This window comes from Melanaphis sacchari, unplaced genomic scaffold (genome assembly GCF_002803265.2).
Source record: "Melanaphis sacchari strain LSU unplaced genomic scaffold, SCAv2.0 Contig13_pilon_pilon, whole genome shotgun sequence".
NCBI lineage: Eukaryota > Metazoa > Arthropoda > Insecta > Hemiptera > Aphididae > Melanaphis > Melanaphis sacchari.
The window spans coordinates 1,827,159-1,833,158 of record NW_020270588.1 but is presented as its reverse complement, the minus strand read 5'-3'; the positions used below and the strand labels follow the sequence as shown (position 1 = coordinate 1,833,158).

At 27.8% G+C, this 6,000-nt stretch overlaps 1 protein-coding gene across 1 annotated transcript in view; it reads left to right on the top strand.

Moving 5' to 3' along the window:
* Positions 1 to 841: 841 nt before the first annotated feature.
* The window catches only part of LOC112591558 (nuclear receptor coactivator 2), a 46,314-nt gene continuing 41,155 nt past the window's right edge, over positions 842 to 6,000 (top strand). The window contains exon 1 of the mRNA XM_025335399.1: positions 842 to 1,268. The gene's annotated coding sequence lies outside the window, so the exon portion shown is untranslated. The remainder of the gene's footprint in view (positions 1,269 to 6,000) is intronic.

The following is a 6,000-nucleotide window of genomic DNA, read 5'->3' as shown; positions in this document are numbered from 1 at the left end:
TACGTGTACGTATCGCATGATTATCGAATGGCAAAACGTAGGTACGCGACGCGCCTGTGCGTGCGTACGGCGTCACGTACACGGGCGCAAACACGCGCACATACACACACACAGGCGCACGCAGACGGGCCGCACGGCGCGCACCGTCTATCGGCACGGCTCCCCCCTCCCCACTACCCGCTCACCACCCACCAGACAATCAAACCCACCGAGTCTGCCGGTTACGGTGCCGCGTCGGTACATAATCTTTACGGTCAGGGTCAACGGAACGAAGCATGTGTTGTGTTGTGTACACTGTACGCGCGCTTTGTGTTAACCGGCCATATTGGAATGCTCGTAAATGATTGCACCACGGTCGCGGCTGTGACGGCGGTGATGTGGCTGGTTGTCTGTTGATCTACGATTTTGCCTTCTGCAATTCTATGCATATTGCATATTATTATATTCCGCTGACGATTAAATTTCCTCTGCGTCGGTTAAGCTTAATCGTGATAAATAAATGACGAATAATGAATACGACTATGGGCAAAACGAAAAAAAATGAATCGTCGACTATTGGGGGGGTATACTCGACGATAAAATTCCATATTTAGCAGTAACGTAATAATATCGTACGTTTCGACGACTTTCGATAAGCGAATTTTTTTTTTTTTTTTTTGTTCGTTACGGCATCGTCGCATTGGCGACGACGACCCGGACACCGGAAACCCACCACGACCGGACTCGTACGATAGAATAATATCGTATCGTAAAAATTATTGTACGCGCGCGCGTACGGTTTTTTTTTTCTCTCCCCCGGCATCAACGCGCGCGCCATTTACGCACCGAGATATTATATTATTATTATTCCATAGTACCGTACTCGGGCCGCTGGATCGTGTAAACACAACGTTACTCGCGTACTACGCACGCCGCCGGTCAGCCGGACAAAACGTCAAGTGATCACAGACATCCGTGTTCGATTTTACCGTGGATCACAACAACACGCCGATTGATAATTAAATTTATTATTGTTATTAATGTGCTGTCTATCTCGTGGCGGCCAGTGGACTACTTCAACACGACGACAACAACAATAACAACAACAATATTAACACTGCACTGATAATGATAATGCGACCGCCGCTGTTGCTGCAGCCGTCCGGACCGGATTCGACTATTCAAAGTGTTCGTAATTGGTAGTTTTAAACTATCGCGGGACATGACCCATGCAGTTCGGATTGGATGGTAACTGTACCCGCACTGTGACATGTACCCAGTTTCGTCAGGTAATTAACAATTCTGCGACACTAATATTTAGCTATTAATCTGTTAACAACGATAGAACTATTATTATTATTGCCCGTGTCATTCAGTCGATGACCAGTCGGGGAATCGAGCGACGTCTTTCCCACACCCGTCTTATAATGCTCTGCTCGTCGAGTACACTCCGGCACTTGCGACGCCACTGTCTTGTGCGACACCATCTGCGCAATCAAGTATTGTGTCGTATTACGTAAAATATAATCATACGACGAGTATGTGATGCCAACAATACTTGTTCACTGTGTACTTGTAGACTTGGTCTCCAGTATATTGCATACCTATATTACTTGACTTGATTTCTCTTTGTTTTTAAACCATAAATCTGTTTTTTAACGCTGTCACTATACCATTACATTTTGGCTATAAAATCCACATTTATTTGTAAAAATTATGTTCTTGCTTAAGGTCAAGGTCTAACATTATTAACTCAAACTTAACACAACTATCAATAACACTCGTTAATCAAAAATGTTGATAGTGCCTACTCAAATTGAGTAAACACGAAATTAGATTAATTTAGCATCAGTAGGTATTAAGTTCTTAGTATGATACATGTTTTTTAAACTTCATATCAACACTCAATTAACAAAGATAATATGTTGCTATCTCTAAACTCTAATGTTACCAATTGTCTGTATAAAACGTTGAATATAGGTATGTTTCAATATTTAATTGTCTAATGTTAGTTTTTTATCTTATACTTTTTTTTGAATGACCTAAGAGATTTAAAAGATTTTTCATTTTTATTTGACCAAAATTTGTTTTTAAATGTTCATATTCTTTATGAGTGCATACAATTGGATACTGATCAGTGATTAGGTAATAGTTAAAAGTATTTCGTAATAAACTTTTCACTTGTTAAAATAATATATAGATTGGGTGAATAAGTTTAGATTTATATATTTCTATAAAAATTATGAAATTTCATCTAGATAAGAATACATTATTTTCTGACCACTAAAAAGTCATAAGTATTAGTTAGAAAGAATCTACCTTCAAAAAAAATTTGTTAGGTTGAACTTAAAATAATTGCAAAAATTAAAAACCTAAATTTACCATTCAATTGTAATATTATTATTTATTACTATAATATTACTTTAAGGACTTTTATGTATAAATAGTTGTTCCAGTTACCTAGCTATATTATTCAGTTAGCCTGTTTACTTTCCTAACATACCTACATACTTACCTTCACCATTTACCATTATATTATCCACATACAAATGCTTTATCAGTAAGAATATCTGCTAACTTAAGCTATATATTAGTATAATAGAAATAAATGATGATTTATGCTCATTTATTGAAATCCGAATGAATTATTAGTTTAATGTTTAAAAGTTTCATAAAAGTCTAATGTAGGTACTATGGTTAAAATACTTTTGATATCAATTAATTTAATTGATTAATTTAATTTTTTTAAATTTTTAATTTGTTTTGTGTTGATTATTTCATATATAATTTAGTAGATATTTAAAATAATAGTCTTAAGTTGATTATTATTGATTAAATTGTTAAATTATTAGTATTCTATAGATTACTTAAGTTAATTTAAAAACAATTATCTAGCTATTTAATTGTGAAATAAATTTTCTATTTAGTAACCATTTTAAGTTTTAACCAATTAAGTCTATGAATTATATCTAATAATAATAATAAAAATTCAGGTTTAAGTAATTTTAGTTGGTAGATTGTGTTATTAATAATTATCAATTAATATTAATTTTTATTCACTTGAAATAAATTTTAATTAGGTTATCTAGTTTCTCAAAAAATTTTATATAGATTATTGAATATTTAGTTCTTTATTATTGTGTCCACTATACAATAATATGTTAATATTAATGTATTTCTCTGAATTAAAAAAAAAATTGCATTGTAGTAAAGTATTAATTATTATAACTTTTTTGGACAATTAAACCATATTTTTTAATTTTTTAATGGAGCAATCGACCAATAAATATCAAGACAATTATTTTTAATAATTAAAATAATAAATGGCATTTACAATCGGTAAATATTCATTTAACAATTTAAATTTTGTGTTATTAATAGTCAATGTGAATAGAGATATGTAGGTATACCTAGCTGTTACATAACTCAGCAAACCATCCTATAATTTGTCTACAACTGGAATAAAAGAATTTTTGTATTAAAGTTTATTTCATGTTATAATATTATCTACTATAGTATTAATCATTTAATATGTGATTAATTTACTAAATAGTGTAAAATATTAAGATCCATTATTTATTCTTAAATATCCAGCCAGTGCAAATTTAATTTACGCCAATTTATTTGACGATGACTGTAAAGTAAAACAAATTACCTTGCAAATTACCCAATAGAAATTTATTAAATTCTGCTATTCAAAATATTTTATTTTTCTTAAAATATAAAATACCCATGTATTATAGGTAATTAGTAGTTAATTGGAATTTATTTTTAAATTTAAATAGTACCTATGTTATTACCAATAATATGATTGTATTTTATGATAAGCTTTAATTTGTTTTATACCTTATAGTTCTATGATAATTAACCAATTCAAAATATTTATGTAGGTATACATCAATGTATATCTATATTATGTCTATATTAAATTATCATAACCTCTGTAACAATTAATAAATATTCTAAACATAGAGTTATAATTATAACTAGTGTGTTTTGAACTTGTAATTAAAAGTGTAAACCATTTGTTATGACTTTTTTTTTTTGGTAACTTTAAGTAGGTATCCTAATTTTAAATTATTCTCTTAAGCTAGGTATCTACTTCTAATTTGTTTGGTATTTTATTTAATACTTTATTGTTTAAACGATATTAGGTAAATTTATCTATTACAATATTAAGAAATACTTTATATTCTAAAATTATATTAAAAAATCTTTTATTAATACAATCTTTATTGTCATTTATTTTTATCCCATATAAAAGGTACTAGGTAGGTTGGAAAATCAAAAAATATAGATATAAAAACATCAGTACTATTTTTACTGATTATTATCTGTGAATGATGAATCTATGATAATTATTTTTGTATATAACCACAACAATCTTAAAAAAATTATTATGTTATCAATGTACTATTTTTATTTTTATATTATTTATCTGCAACTCTAACACTGTTTAAGATAAATTTTTATCCAAGGTACCTGAAATTAATTTTGAAATTTACTATTACAATCATTATAGCATAATGCACAGTACTCATGCCAAATTCAAAGATGGTAAAAATTATATCATAAATACATTTTATAAGTAGGTACTTAAACAGAACTAAATAAAACCTGTAATTAATGATTTATAACTATGAAATAATATGTAAAATATAATATCAACATTATTAAATAATTCATTAAAGACTATGATACCTTTAGGATTAAATAATATAATAATATTACAATATGTACACAAAATAGTATCCATGGCAACAGATATCATAATGGAGAAATAAGATATTATTCTATACTTTATATCTTAGTACCTATTTGTATATACCTATCCACAACTATATCAAGTTTGAAATCAACATTCTATTACCTAACAAATTAAAGTTATATTATCACATCTTTCATTTTTAGTTGTGAAAACTTTTCCAAGGTAAACTTATCAATATATTGCTCAGTATATTATGCTATTATTGATTTGCTTAATAAAAGAATATACAAAAGATTTAAACTATATTTGATGCTAAATTACAACGATAATTTTCTGAAATATTTTTAAATTTATTAAATTTGAACTTTATTTCTTTCTAAAAACAATAAGTATCTTATTACAATTAAGTAAGGTTAATGGTATTTAGTTTAATTTTAAAACACTATTGATAATTTTACTCATTTGATTATTATTTATTATTGTATTGTCAATATTTTTTAATTTTTGTACAACTTATTTAAGGAACAGATTTTAGTTTCAGTTGTATACATAAACCTTAAAATTCCCCAAAAACAATTTATGGTAGAATCACCACCTATGGTCACCTGGGCTACCTTAAGCATTTTTCGAGACAAACCATAAGCTTACATTTTGCTAGTTAATAGTTAAGCCGAAAAATTATGATTAACTTATTATGGTAACAAATATATTACTTGGTTAAAACTTCAAAACATGACTATAGTCTCCATTAAGAAATATTTTTTTTATATTTCTATATACCTTTTATACCCGTTACTATCATTATTGATTCTAATATTATTTCAAATAGTTAATATAAATATGATTATTGATGTATAAATAAATTTTAAATACCTTTGTTTGCATGTATATAATTGATATTTATCTTGCTTATAATATCTGTATAATACTATTTACTTTATTTTGTGCTTTATAATTATTAATTTAATTTGAATGATGTTTCAAATTATATAAATTGAGATGATTTAAAATGATGTTGATTCTCAGTTTCTTAGTGCCAACTAATTGATAAAACATAATAATTTCACTATTATTCAACTAAGTTAGTTTTTTGATCCTATTTTATGCTAAAAAAAAATTAGGTATAATAACTTAATATATATTTGTTTTACTATTTAACAAACACTTGAAAAGAATGTTTGTAGGTATATTAATTAAATTATTTAAAATAAAGAGGAAATATTAAAGTTTGATATTAATTTGATTAGGTAGATTATAATGTAACAACATAAATATATTTTAGAATCTAAACTGGTTTTATAGCAATGCCTATA